Genomic DNA, 14880 nt, shown 5'->3' with positions numbered 1-14880 from the left:
ACCACTGGCGACAACATCGATGTACTGTGGAGACCTCACGCCCCACGTGTTGAGCAATTCGGCGGTACGTCCACCCGGCCTCCCGCATGCCCACTATACGCCGTCGCTCAAAGTCCGTCAGCTGCACATACGGTTCACATCCACGCTGTCGCGGCATGCTACCAGTGTTAAAGACTGCGATGGAGCTCCGTATGCCACGGCAAACTGGCTGACACTGACGGCGGCGGTGCACAAATGCTGCGCAGCTAGCGCCATACGACGGCCAACACCGCGGTTCCTGGTGTGTCCGCTGTGCCGTGCTTGTGGTCATTGCTTGTACAGCCCTCTCGCAGTGTCCGGAGCAAGTATGGTGGGTCTGACACACCGGTGTTAATGTGTTCTTTTTTCCATTTCCAGGAGTGTATGTTGATTTTGAGGTGGTAATTCACCAGGCAATTACTACGTTTAGCCCAAACCAATATAAACGGCTGCAGATTTCATCTCGGGCATATAAGTTAGTTTAAATCAAAAGAATCTAAATCAGTATACTGTTGAAAACTTTTTTGGACTGCCTCTCCTGCCCCACGACCAAACTGAAGATTGCTTACTCCAAGACCTAATGTCCCGCAAACCTATCAATGAACATCGGATGACTTTTTTGAATATTGGCTTCATACCGATATTCTTGCAGGTAGCGACTTTCCAGCCTTTATGTGGGTCGACTTTAGTAGTAGTTCTCAGTGGACTACTAACTGCTCTGAGGAATTCCACGCTGAAATGGATGCTCAATTTTACTCTTTCCAGGCCAATATACTCCATCGGTGAGACATTAAACAGTTGCTCAGACTCAGACTTACGTTAAAACGAGACGCGAGAAGAAAACTACTCCCAAAAACGTGTGGGACAAAAAACATCGTATCAATACCTTCAAAGATGTTCTCTCCCACCTATTTAATTTTGTTACTTATGATTGACAACTGCAACTTTGCTTGTAGTGTACTTACATTACGATAATATCATAAAGCCAAACATTTTTAATCATACATACTGTATCTAGACAGTCTGAGACGTGGCGCGAATCGTCAGGTCACCCCACGCCCACATCTTTGGAACGTGGTGCCGGGAGGCTTGCGAAGCCACGAGGCATAGACATGCCATGAGATGGGTGACGTCAGCTTTGTCAAGGAGTGGTGGCAGTGAGGCGTTTGCAAACAACAGTTCTGAATTGGGCGTGTGTGGTGCATCCTATAGTTTGTTGCCGATTTGTCTTCTGAGCACGCGGGGCGTGTTTCCAAAGAGGTTGTAGGGACCAATGATCTGAAACTTCGGGCTAATGCTAGAACAGAAACATCTATCCTAACCATAGCGACAGACAGCAAATATTGAATAGTGATATGGTTGAGGAATCCGATTCTGAGATCTGTAAAGAAAACGCTTCAGCGTTTCTTGTTGATAATTCTTCCGGGTTATGTGGCCGTGGTCCTTGAAATTCTTCTATTCCTAACGTTTCGTCCAATACTACGTTGGACATCTTCAGAGGTATGGCTGGTCCTGTCGACTCTGAAGATGTCCAACGTAGTATTGGACGAAACGTTAGGAATAGAAGAATTCCATGGACCACGCCCACATAACCCGGAACAATTATCAACAACAGTACCATCTGGTAGTGAAAGCCTTCATTGTATGCTTCAGCGTTTGTATACGTCAGCCGCGTTAGGCAGAGATCAACAGAAGTCACACTTTGTAACAGTAAATTTTTTACAGACAAAATTCATGAAAATATTGTTTGGCTACTCCATGGTGTACTGATGAAGATTGTCCAGCCGAAAGTGGTATTACCACAGCAAAATTTATGCGCGTTTCGACTGTAACAAACTGTATTATTTTAATTTGCCTCAAAGTTCCTAACTGTCTCATACAGATTTTGAGTTAAAAACATGCCAGTGTATTGCCGCAACGAAATGGACAATTTTCATGTGCTTTTAGGTACTAACGAACTTGCCTCAGGCATGGATGTGTGTGATGCACTTAGGTTAGTTAGGTTTAATTAGTTCTAAGTTATGGGGGACTGATGACCTTAAAAGTTAAGTCCCATAATGCTAAGAGCCATTTGAACAATTTTTTTTTTACTAACGAACTTCCTTCGATGTCCTAGACATCTCTATCAAAAGACTAATAGAGACAGGACTACTAATTTCGGAATAATAATTTTGAAATGAGACTTTTTCGAAATTAACATATTGTTATCTTACTCCATCTCTAAAATATTAATGTTGAGATAATAGCTGTTGTGAAAGATGAATGGATACTGTTCGTGTAGGAAACAACTGATAACGATTTGGAAGAGTATACGTACGGTATGCAAGAGAAAATCTTAGAAAGGTATTTAACTGGAGTTATTTTGGACTGCTACGTAGACAGAAGAGTTGTCAAACTGTGTTTTCATTTCATTTAACTGCGTTGGACCGAAAACGTGCAGGTTTTTGCGGAATAACTGGCTAAAGAATACTAGACAAGAGCAATACCACAATAGAGACGTGCTGTTCTTTGATCTTTACCTTCTTTGTCTGCCTCTTCAGGTGGGTTGTGCTACGTTTCCATCAAAGCGGGTAGGAACTGGAACTCGCTAACTCAGCAGAAAAAGTTTCGTTAACGATTAAACGTCAGTTACTGAAACTGTTATTTATTTTCTTTTCCCGTTACTACTTGCATCAAAGGACACCGTAATTGACCGTTACCTGAAGTCCGTTCGTGTTTCGGACAGCTTTTTCGCGAAAAGTACTCTACCAGGCGCTTGTGTAACAAGTCTTTAACTATGTAAGTGCATGTTCTCATCTCCAATCGTAATTGTATTTTATTTTATTTGGCTTTCGGAGTGTAATGGCCGATTAGCTAGATAAAAGGTACTAAACACACATTGATTGATGACATAGTATCATATATATATATATATATATATATATATATATATATATATATATATATATATATATATATAAGTTTAAAATTGTGGGTGCGTTTTTTTTTTTTAAATGGCTCTGAGCACTATGGGACTTAGCTGCTGAGGTCATCAGTCCCTGAGAACTTAGAACTACTGAAAGCTACCTAACCTAAGGACGTCACACACATCCACGCCGAAGGCAGGATTCGAACCTGCGGCCGTAGCGGTCACGCGGTTCCAGACTGTAGCGCCTAGAACCTCTCGGCCACCCCGCCCCTCTGTGTTTTTCAGTCTGTTGTTGATTGACGTATAATTAAAGTATCGAACAATAGTTTTGGTTAATTTAAAGGATAAGATAGAGGAACGATATAAGAATATTAACGATTGCTAATGGTGTTGTGGAAGAAATATCCACTGGGGTGACGAAAGTTGTGGGATAAAGATATGCACATATACAGATGGTTACAGTATCGCGTACAAAACCTATAAAAGGGCAGTGCATTGGCGGAGCTATCATTTGTACTCAGGAGATTCACATGAAAAGGGTTCCTACGTGATTATGGCCGTATGACGGAACTTAACAGACTTTGAACGCGGAATGGTGTTTTCATAGGACATTCAGTTTCGAAAATAATCAGATTTCAATATTCTGCACATGGCAGGCATTAGCTCTCACCACGGATAAAAGCTGTGGCCGACGGCCTTCACATAACGACCGAAAGCAGCAGCGTTTGCGTAGAGGTGTCAGTGTTAACAGACAAGCAGCACTACGTGAAGTAACCGACGCCGTACGTCTCCATTAGGACAATGCAGGGAAATTCAGCATTTATGGTCTATGGGAGCACATAACCGACGCGATTCCCTTTGCTAACAGCACGACATCGCCTGCAGCGCCTCTCCTGGGCTCGTGACCATATCGAATGGAGCCCAAACGATTGGAAAATCGTAGCCTAGTGAGATGAGTCCCGGTAAGAGCTGATGGTTGGGTTCTAGTTTGGGGCAGACCCCTCAAAGCCACGGACCCAAGTCGTCAAAAAGGCACTGCGCAAGCTGGTGGTGGCTCCATAATGGTGTGGGCCGTGCTTACGTGGAACAGACTGGGACCTGTGGTCAAATGGTTCAGATGGACATCACATACATCTATGCCCGAGGCAGGATTCGAACCTGCGACCGTAGCGGGCTCGGCTCCAGATTGTAGCGCCCAGAACCGTACTGCCACTCCGGCCGGCACCTGTGCTCAAAATGTGCCGATAATTAACTTGAACGGTTATGTTAAGGTACTTGGACCCCATTTTCAGCCGTTCATGGACTTCATGTTCCCAAACAACGATTTAATTATTATGGATGGCACTGCTTCATGTCGCCGAGCCACAACTGTTCGCAATTGTGTTGAGCATTCTCGAAAATTCGAGCGAATGATTAAGCCACCCGGATCGCCAGAAATTAGTCTTATCGAATATTTACGGGACATAATGGAGAGGTCAGTTCGCGCATAAAATCCTGCAGCGGAATCATTTTCGGAATTATGGACGGCTATTGAGGCAGCATGGCTCCAGATAGTTTCAGTTGACTGCCGACGACTCGTTCAGTCCACGCCACGTGGAGCTGCTGCACTACTCCAGGCAAAAGGAGGTCCGACACGATATCAGGTAGTGTCACGTGACTTTTGTCACCTCGGTGTGGGTGTACAAACACACGGCCGTAACAACTTGCAAAACGTCTTAAAAAGGCATTTAACCGTGAGTGATTCTGAACTGATATGTAACAAAAGAGAAGTGTTTTAGAGGGTAGAGAGGGTAGAGCGACTAAGATAATTGTTCTAGCACAAAACATCTGCGAAATAGAACGAAAAGGTGTAGGAACAATATCGATGTAAATGTTTGATGTTACAGTTGATTGTACATATAAAAAACGTATTATCATGGACTGACTTACGATTGTACGTACTTGATCAACTTGTTGGCACTGTGTCATTACGGCTGGACGCGACATTCATTTGCTCCACATGCCAGAAGAATTCCTCGGACAGTTTGTGTGCAGGTTAGACATTTTGTCCACAAAAATCATACCGTGACACCTACTTCATCTTTGGAATACATTTGTGGCTGCCGTGCCATTTCACTACTACATTGTGGTGCACATGTTTTCAGTACTGCAAGAGAGCTGACTCTGTAAGAAACCCACAACACCCACTCTCTTATGGCCGCCACTCATGATGGACAATTAGAGTGGAATCTTATAGTGGAACGACAAGTGCGACTAACTTTTTGAAGTCTCGTCGTATCTTTCATTGAGTGACTGAGATACGTTCCAGTCCTCTTGCCATTGTTGAAAAGCATTCATAGTGACCAGACGGTGCAATTCAGAGGGTGAAAGTTCTGGTCGATATATGTTTCGAATTTTGTGGTTTCTTGGAAAAGAATATCTTCTTCTTCATCATGAGTGATACGACTTTGAGATCTTACCCACAGGAATTCAATCGTCTGACTTTTGAATTTCACGCTGGATGTGCTGCCAAATGGTTGCTTGTTTTCAAATTCCACTTCTTATGCCTTAGGGGTTATAAGACTGACTTCGAATCAGACAGAATGAGGACCTTGGAATTCTGAGGGAACTTACATATTTTAATACTTATAGTGAGACAACAGTTTCCACAGAAAAATAATCGAGATTTCTTTCTGCAACTGAAACATTATGAGGACATGCATTGGTATAAAAAGAAAAGCACAGCCCGTATTTTATCCCTCCGGGAATTTGAAGCCACACGTGTAAAAAAAAAATTAAAAAAAATAAAAATAAAAAAATAAACGATAATTCGTAGTTTGCTTGCTACATTACATTGCGCCAGAAATGTGGATTTGGTATTAGTTATGAGTTGTTTAAACGTACACGTACTCCTTGGGAGACTAATTATGCATATCTCCAAACGCAGTGCCGTAGGCGAGGGATGTTTCCTGTATTCTTCGCAGAACCACATCAGTACAGTAATGGAGTATTCTGAATCCATCGGGTGATTCTTAAAGTCTTGGAGAGTACCAGCCACAAGTGTGTGTGTGTGTGTGTAAGGGGAGGGGGGTGCCCTCGTCTACACCTTTAATGAGTCGAATGAATATGTGAATACCGCGTTGCTAAGTGTGTGTTGGTGTGTTGCAATGATACAAATGGTTCAAATGGCTCTGAGCACTATGGGACTTAACCTCTGAGGTTCAAATGGCTCTGATCACTATGCGACTTAACTTTTGAGGTCATCAGTCCCCTAGAACTTAGAACTACTTAAACCTAACTAACCTAAGGACATCACAAACATCCATGCCCGAGGCAGGATTCGAACCTGCCACGGTAGCGCGGTTCCAGACTGTAGCACCTAGAACCGCTCGGCCATCTCGGCCGGCTGCAATGATACCTTAGAACTTCAAGGCGCTGTAGGGGACGCCAAGGAGAACGGAGTGATCACAGAAACCCATACCTGGAAATCTCATCTGATGACACTACAGTGCATCTAAACCACTTCTCTCCTGCATTTTGGTACGGCACTGCTTGTGAAGGTTTCAAATCCCGATCCAATACAAAAGTCTTACTTTTCGTATACAATCATCACATTACACACTACGCTCATAGTAACAGAATTCATTCCAAGGAGAAACCGAATGCGTTTGTACTGTTTTAAAGAGAATGACTGAAGGCTTTAAGTTCTATCCTGCCTTCCTGATTTAGGTTATCTGTTGTTTCCCCAAATAGTTCAGACAAGCACCGTAATGGTTTCTACTGAAAGATCGCGGTCGATAACCAATTTCATTCTTGTCACAATGGACTCGTAAGTAGGTACGTGCCTTTATTTCTAAATTGGATTGTTTTCAGAATGAAATTTTCATTCTGCAGTGGAGTTTGCGCTGATTTTGAAACTTGAACTTGGGTTGAAAACTTCCTGGCAGATGAAAACTGTGTGCCGAACGAGACTCGAACTCGGGACCTTTGCCTTTCGCGGGCAAGTGCTCTACCATATGAGCTACCGAAGCAGGACTCACGCCCAGTACTCACAGCTGTACTTCTGCCAGTATCCCGTCTGGCACATGTGAAATATCCTTGTAAATGAGAAAACAACCGGGGAATTCGCTTTTCAAGTATTATCGTGGCAAGTGTTCGATCTCATTTTCAAGATTATGCCTACCGTACGGCTACCAGCTCTCTTACAACATCAAAGGTAGACACGTCTGCATGTTCGCTACAGCTCACGGTAGGCTGAATGATGTTACGACGCGTGCACTCCATACGAATGCTGGCGGCAAGTACTTTGGAAAACATCATGTTACTGTTTTTTATTCGTAACAGGAAGTACTATAGTGGTAGTGGCTTTCTCTTTAATTTTGTTTTGTGGTACCTTGGGATTCCTTTCATTTTATTTTAATTTTCACGAGTGCTTATACTTTTTTCTTACTTGCGTATTTGAGATAAAATTCTGCAAGACCCAGTGGCGTAAAGGGCAGTAAATGCTATGTAGGCGGCGAAAGAACTTTCTCTCCCTCTAGCAGCAGATCGCTCGAAAAGCGAATAGTTCGAAACGAATGGAAAACGACGCAGGTAACAAAACCAAAGAAGTTACTTGCATCTCACGTATCACAAACAGTACACATTTCAGACCTAATTCAGACCGCAACGTACGTATTTTCAGATGTGTTTACTTCCACGACGTTATCATGCACAATGGCCAGCCTACGTTCCGCTGGCGCTAGATTGTTACTTACGTATCAGGTAGGAGTTGCTGCGCTGGCTGTTGTGTTTGCAGGCAAGCTGCCGAGGCGGGCCGACCCAGAAGAGGTAGCGCTGCAGCTTGTTGATCTGATAAAACGCTGCGTTCGCGTGCCGACCGAGCCGTTATCTGCGGAATATACTACTAAACGGCTGGCGACACGCCGCCGTAACAGCGTCAGCAGCGCTGCATGCTGACCCTACTGGATTCGACGCGTGTAGCGACCCAAGGTTGCGTTGTCCCCACATACTTCTATACTTCTCTTCCTCTCGCCCTCTTCCTCCAGGCTCTTTCTCTCTCTCTCTCTCTCTCTCTCTCTCTCTATATATATATATATATATATATATATATATATATATATATATATATATATCCCTCTGCCGTTGTCATTCGTGACACTGAGCTTAATTTTGGCGTTGAAGTCATTAGTAACGGCCAATAGCCCTGATCCACTTTTGCTGAAATAAAGAAATACATAAAATTTAAGTAGTGAAGAAGCGATTCGGAAAGTAATTAAATAGTGTAGATGAAATGCATCAGGGACAAATACGGCTCAGAACTCTATCTAAAATTTCGTTTTCTGTAGCATTTCTAAATCGATCAACACGAACTGAAGGGTAAAAAACGGAGGAGCTGGGAGGGAAAGAGCTAGATCCGTGGTTGCTAAACTTAGAAGGTTTTAAATCCTCCCATGAGATACCAAAAAAAGTTGGACAGAAATAAGAACTTACTTTAAAAAAAAAAAAGTCCGATTGTTTATTGCCTGTAAACTTATACGTCTAGTATATATGAAATGAGTTTTAATTAAATATTATTTCCAAGACTATCACATAATGTTTAAAGCTTCTAAAAGTGCAATTTTGATTAATTCACCATCTTCGTATGGTTTCTTATTCTGTGCAATAATTTTTGAAGCTTGGAATTACGCCTCAGTTGCTACATTATTCTTGTACAGTACTTTTAAAAAGTTGATTGTTGAGCCTCAAGTTTGGATTGTACCCTTGACACAGAATACAGTGGGAAATCCTTTCCAATCAAATGGTTCAAATGGCTCTGAGCACTATGGGACGAAACATCTGTGGTCATCAGTCCCTAGAACTTAGAACTACTACCTAACGACATCACACACTTCCATGCCCGAGGCAGGATTCGAACCTGCGACCGTAGCGGTCGCGCGGTTCCAGACTGAAGCGCCTATAACCGCACGGCCACACAGGCCGGCTCCTTTTCAATCCCTGAGTGAAGGCGGGTTTGTAGAGACGTTCAATATTCCCTTTCTTCCCAACTGATACACTTGAATGACACACTAAACAAACACATCTGTCCTTCACCTGTGACAACTTTTTTGCTTTTTGCTTGAACACGCAATCATTAAAGAAAAAGGAAGCTTAGTATTAATGTTTAAATCAAACAATCCACGTTAGCAAATATCTTATATCCGCACGAAAAATATAACGTGCACGAGTGTGCAATGAGGTAAGAGGCTGACACTGTAGTGTTCTTGATTGAAAATGGCAGTTGCGTGTGAGAAACAAGCAGTTGTTCCCATGAGCGCCGTCAAAGCTCAGTGGAACAATCAACATTGGCCAACCTGAGCGTTACCGGGGTCTACTGAAAAGGTCCCCGCGAGCTTCTAGGGGCTCGCGATCGACTGTTTGCCAGAGGAACAACCATACTTTTTATATCAAAAAAACTAGCACCGGAAAACTAAAACTTACACAAATTTATGGATGTAAAGCTTCATAATTGAGGCAAAGAATGGTCACATGTCAAAATGGCACCAGAAACTTAAAACAACGTGATTAAAGCATGCAAAATACGTCAGGAGCCTGTCCCTGTCCTCTGGCAACAAGGCTGCACACTGCGTAGCAGCTGGAGAATATGCCCTGCTAAATGGTAACAGGAATACAGAAATACAAGTCGCTGAGGAATGAAATAAATAGGAAGCGCAGGGAAGCTAAGACGAAATGGCTGCAGGAAAAATGTGAAGACATCGAAAAAGATATGATTGTCGGAAGGACAGACTCAGCATACAGGAAAGTCAAAACAACCTTTGGTGACATTAAAAGCAACGGTGGTAACATTAAGAGTGCAACGGGAATTCCACTGTTAAATGCAGAGGAGAGAGCAGATACGTGGAAAGATTACATTGAAAGCCTCTATGAGGGTGAAGATTTGTCTTATGTGATAGAAGAAGAAACAGGAGTCGATTTAGAAGAGATAGGGGATCCAGTATTAGAATCGGAATTTAAAAGAGGATTGGAGGACTTACGGTCAAATAAGGCAGAAGGGATAGATAACATTCCATCAGAATTTCTAAAATCATTAGGGGAAGTGGCAACAAAATGACTATTCACGTTGGTGTGTAGAATATATGAGTCTGGCGACATACCATCTGACTTTCGGAAAAGCATCATCCACACAATTCCGAAGACGGCAAGAGCTGACAGGTGCGAGAATTATCGCACAATCAGCTTAACAGCTCATGCATCGAAGCTGCTTACAAGAATAATATACAGAAGAATGGAAAAGAAAATTGAGAATGCGCTAGGTGACGATCAGTTTGGCTTTAGGAAAAGTAAAGGCACTAGAGAGGCAATTCTGACGTTACGCCTAATAATGGAAGGAAGGATTTGTCGACCTGGAAAAAGCGTTCGACATTATAAAATGGTGCAAGCTGTTCGAGATACTGAAAAAAGTAGGGGTAAGCTATAGGGAGAGACGGGTCATATACAATATAAAACAACGAGAAACACAACATCAGGATTGATGGTCACGAAGTCAATGAAGTTAAGGAATTCTGCTACCTAGGCAGTAAAATAACCAATGACGGACGGAGCAAGGAGGACATCAAAAGCAGACTGGCTTGGCAAAATAGGCATTTCTGGCCAAGAGAAGTCTACTAATATCAAATACCGGCCTTAATTTTAGGAAGAAATTTCTGAGGATGTACGTCTGGAGTACAACATTGTATGGTAGTGAAACATGGACTGTGGGAAAACCGGAACAGGAGAGAATCGAAGCATTTGAGATGTGGTGCTATAGCCGAATGTTGAAAATTAGGTGGACTGATAAGGTAAGGAATGAGGAGGTTCTACGCAGAATCGGAGAGGAAAGGAATATGTGGAAAACACTGATAAGGAAAAGGGACAGGATGATAGGACATCTGCTAAGCCATGAGGGAATGACTTCCATGGTACTAGAGGGAGCTGTAGAGGGCAAAAACTGTAGAGGAAGACAGAGATTGGAATACATCCAGCAAATAATTGAGGACGTAAGTTGCAAGTGCTACTCTGAGATGAAGAGGTTAGCACAGGAAAGGAATTCGTGGCGGGCCGCATCAAACCAGTCAGTAGACTGATAACTAAAAAAAAAAAAAAAGAATGGTAACACTCGCAGACAGTCTCATTAAACGCTAGTGATAAACCAGTTACAGAATAAACGGAATGAAATCAAACAACTTTATAAACAAAGTTAATGGAGATTATACACTCCTGGAAATTGAAATAAGAACACCGTGAATTCATTGTCCCAGGAAGGGGAAACTTTATTGACACATTCCTGGGGTCATATACATCACATGATCACACTGACAGAACCACAGGCACATAGACACAGGCAACAGAGCATGCACAATGTCGGCACTAGTACAGTGTATATCCACCTTTCGCAGCAATGCAGGCTGCTATTCTCCCATGGAGACGATCGTAGAGATGCTGGATGTAGTCCTGTGGAACGGCTTGCCATGCCATTTCCACCTGACGCCTCAGTTGGACCAGCGTTCGTGCTGGACGTGCAGACCGCGTGAGACGACGCTTCATCCAGTCCCAAACATGCTCAATGGGGGACAGATCCGGAGATCTAGCTGGCCAGGGTAGTTGACATACACCTTCTAGAGCACGTTGGGTGGCACGGGATACATGCGGACGTGCATTGTTCTGTTGGAACAGCAACTTCCCTTGCCGGTCTAGGAATGGTAGAACGATGGGTTAGATGACGGTTTGGATGTACCGTGCACTATTCAGTGTCCCCTCGACGATCACCAGAGGTGTACGGCCAGTGTAGGAGATCGCTCCCCACACCATGATGCCGGGGGTTGGCCCTGTGTGCCTCGGTCGTATGCAGTCCTGATTGTGGCGCTCACCTGCACGGCACCAAACACGCATACGACCATCATTAGCACCAAGGCAGAAGCGACTCTCATCGCTGAAGACGACACGTCTCCATTCGTTCCTCCATTCACGTCTGTCGCGACACCACTGGAGGCGGGCTGCACGATGTTGGGGCGTGAGCGGAAGACGGCCTAACGTTGTGCGGGGTCGTAGCCCAGCTTCATGGAGACGGTTGCGAATGGTCCTCGCCGATACCCCAGGAGCAACAGTGTCCCTAATTTGCTGGGAAGTGGCGGTGCGGTCCCCTACGGCACTGTGTAGGATCCTACGGTCTTGGCGTGCATCCGTGCGTCGCTGCTGTCCGGTCCCAGGTCGACAGGCACGTGCACCTTCCGCCGACCACTGGCGACAACATCGATGTACTGTGGAGACCTCACGCCCCTCGTGTTGAGCAATTCAGCGGTACGTCCACCCGGCCTCCCGCATGCCCACTATACGCCCTCGCTCAAAGTCCGTCAACTGCACATACGGTTCACGTCCACGCTGTCGCGGCATGCTACCAGTGTTAAAGACTGCGATGGAGCTCCGTATGCCACGGCAAACTGGCTGACACTGACGGCGGCGGTGCACAAATGCTGCGCAGCTAGCGCCATTCGACGGCCAACACCGCGGTTCCTGATGTGTCCGCTGTGCCGTGCGTGTGATCATTGCTTGTACAGCCCTCTCGCAGTGTCCGGAGCAAGTATGGTGGGTCTGACACACCGGTGTCAATGTGTTCTTTTTTCCATTTCCAGGATTGTATATAAACCGATAATCCATACTAATATAAATACAGAAGTGTGTTTGTTCTAATGGTTCTAATGGCTCTGAGCACTATGGGACTTAACTTCGGAGGTCATCAGTCCCCTAGAACTTAGAACTACTTAAACCTAACTAACCTAAGGACATCACACACATCCATGCCCGAGGTAGGATTCGAACCTGCGAACGTAGCGGTCTCGCGGTTACAGACTGTAGCGCCTAGAACCGCTCGGGCACTCCGGCCGGCGAAGTGTGTTTGTCTCTTACCTTTTCACGGCTGAATCATTGACCCGATTTAATTAAATTTGCTGTGCAGATAGTTTGAACACTGAGGAAGAACACTGTTGCCTTAGAAAGCTTATACACTCCTGGAAATTGAAATAAGAACACCGTGAATTCATTGTCCCAGGAAGGGGAAACTTTATTGACACATTCCTGGGGTCAGATACATCACATGATCACACTGACAGAACAACAGGCACATAGACACAGGCAACAGAGCATGCACAATGTCGGCACTAGTACAGTGTATATCCACCTTTCGCAGCAATGCAGGCTGCTATTCTCCCATGGAGACGATCGTAGAGATGCTGGATGTAGTCCTGTGGAACGGCTTGCCATGCCATTTCCACCTGGCGCCTCAGTTGGATCAGCGTTCGTGCTGGACGTGCAGACCGCGTGAGACGACGCTTCATCCAGTCCCAAACATGCTCAATGGGGGACAGATCCGGAGATCTTGCTGGCCAGGGTAGTTGACTTACACCTTCTAGAGCACGTTGGGTGGCACGGGATACATGCGGACGTGCATCGTCCTGTTGGAACAGCAACTTCCCTTGCCGGTCTAGGAATGGTAGAACGATGGGTTCGATGACGGTTTGGATGTACCGTGCACTATTCAGTGTCCCCTCGACGATCACCAGAGGTGTACGGCCAGTGTAGGAGATCGCTCCCCCACCATGATGCCGGGTGTTGGCCCTGTGTGCCTCGGTCGTATGCAGTCCTGATTGTGGCGCTCACCTGCACGGCTCCAAACACGCATACGACCATCATTGGCAACAAGGCAGAAGCGACTCTCATCGCTGAAGACGACACGTCTCCATTCGTCCCTCCATTCACGCCTGTCGCGACACCACTGGAGGCGGGCTGCACGGTGTTGGGGCGTGAGCGGAAGACGGTCTATCGGTGTGCGGGACCGTAGCCCAGCTTCATGGAGACGGTTGCGAATGGTCCTCGCCGATACCCCAGGAGCAACAGTGTCCCTAATTTGCTGGGAAGTGGCGGTGCGGTCCCCGGTACGTCCACCCGGCCTCCCGCATGCCCACTATACGCCCTCGCTCAAAGTCCGTCAACTGCACATACGGTTCACGTTCACGCTGTCGCGGCATGCTACCAGTGTTAAAGACTGCGATGGAGCTCCGTATGCCACGGCAAACTGGCTGACACTGACGGCGGCGGTGCACAAATGCTGCGCAGCTAGCGCCATTCGACGGCCAACACCGCGGTTCCTGGTGTGTCCGCTGTGCCGTGCGTGTGATCATTGCTTGTACAGCCCTCTCGCAGTGTCCGGAGCAAGTATGGTGGGTCTGACACACCGGTGTCAATGTGTTCTTTTTTCCATTTCCAGGAGTGTAGTATAAGATTTGAAACAATATTACGCGCATTAGGAATAAAAATATTACTCCTTGAAAAAGCTATTCACTATTTGCAACTTTATAATTCATGTCAAAATGCTTTTGTTGGTTTACATGTTCTACGTAATACGAACCAAAGTAATGAATACAATGCTTCACAGCCCGCAATCTGTTTAATCCATACTACATACTGGTATTACACTAATGTCCAGAAAAAAAAAAACAGAACGCCTTTAACGGCTAGAGGTACGTCGTTCATATTCACAGTACATGTACATTAGTATCTTCTGCAGAAATGATTAGCATTTCAGTCACCTCGGTTCAGCGTGCGTCCTATTGCCTAGCAGACTCAAGTCTGCAACACTTTCGCCATCATGGATGGCGATAGAGGCCCCATGGCTTAGTACATCTGCAGGGGACTTCCAGCGATTTGACTCCACAGCACGTCGAGTTATTGCACTACGTCAGGTGAAAGGAGATTCGACACTAGGTTAGGAGATATTCAGTGACTTTTGTTACATCACTGTATAAAGCGAATAAATATGCACCTGCTGCGGAAAATCGCCATTCCAACAGACTTGACGCACTAGGCAGTTTTTCTGGAAAGAAATGTCAAATACATATAGTTAATTAGAGTTGTTCATACCACGATACTCAAGGACAGAGGTT

General features: G+C 45.1%; 1 protein-coding gene across 1 annotated transcript in view; it reads left to right on the top strand.

Moving 5' to 3' along the window:
- The window catches only part of LOC126336241 (glypican-5-like), a 728632-nt gene that overhangs the window by 571064 nt on the left and 142688 nt on the right, over window positions 1-14880 (top strand). The gene's annotated exons all lie outside the window — the stretch shown is intronic.

The sequence above is a fragment of the Schistocerca gregaria genome, chromosome 2 (assembly GCF_023897955.1).
Source record: "Schistocerca gregaria isolate iqSchGreg1 chromosome 2, iqSchGreg1.2, whole genome shotgun sequence".
Classification (NCBI taxonomy): domain Eukaryota; kingdom Metazoa; phylum Arthropoda; class Insecta; order Orthoptera; family Acrididae; genus Schistocerca; species Schistocerca gregaria.
The sequence above is the reverse complement of the archived record's forward strand: the minus strand, read 5'-3'. Positions and strand labels throughout refer to the sequence as shown.